Consider the following 928-nt stretch of genomic DNA (forward strand, 5'->3'; position numbering starts at 1 on the left):
GATTACTTTCCAGCGATTACTTTCCAGTTGATTAGCATGTGGTTATCAGCAAACGCAGTGGACATGAATAAAGAGACATCATTGCAGTCCTCACTATCCGCGTGACCTTGGGTACCTGATAATCCACGTGGCTCTCAGTCAACCTCTTAACCGTTTGAACCTCAGGGGCTTAGGCTACCAAAATGAATTAAGACCCAGTCTTTAGCTTCTCACACATTCACTTTTCTATTTTGTAAAATGTGACTAAAAACCTCAACTCATTATCAAAAGGATTGAATTAAACATATCACCACACTTGCAGAGAGATCATTTATGGAACCATGTTCACAAATTTATTTATGCTCGCGTAATTTAATCATTTCCACAGCTGCTCAAAGCAAGTCAAAGTCGAGAAAGGACTTACATCGTCGAGTCCAGTCCCCCTTAACTCCTCATTCATTCCACTATTTCTCGAGCCAAGGAATCCGGTGAAACCCAACACCGACTCGCAGTCTTCAGGTTTCACCCTCTTGCCCTGAGGGCAGCATCCCAGCCCTGGGTGGTTCTCTGGTGTGGCCTCAGGAAACCGTGACGCGGTCCTCGGCCTTTTTGTCCCCAACAGGCTGCTGGCACACTTTGGGGTCTGAAATGCCATCTGCTTTGCCTAACCTGGGCAAAACCATTCGCGTCCTTTCCCTTGAGGAACAGCGTGGGGAGTTGCCGCTGCGCGCCACGTTTCTCCCACTTCCCCAGGGCTCCAGGGGGCGCTGGAGGCGGGCGGGGGGTAAATTCGCTGGCCGCCTGGCGTGGAGCAATCCTAGAGAGTGGGCTCACCCTCGGGGCTCGGGAGGGGCTCTTCCCCGCCCAGAAGGAGACTGCGGCGGCGCAAGGCATCCGGCAGGGGCGCGGGCCAATGGGCGTCCCCCCGGGCTGCGGGTCGGTGGTCCTT

Source organism: Colobus angolensis, unplaced genomic scaffold, assembly GCF_000951035.1.
Source record: "Colobus angolensis palliatus isolate OR3802 unplaced genomic scaffold, Cang.pa_1.0 Scaffold470, whole genome shotgun sequence".
Classification (NCBI taxonomy): Eukaryota; Metazoa; Chordata; class Mammalia; order Primates; family Cercopithecidae; genus Colobus; species Colobus angolensis.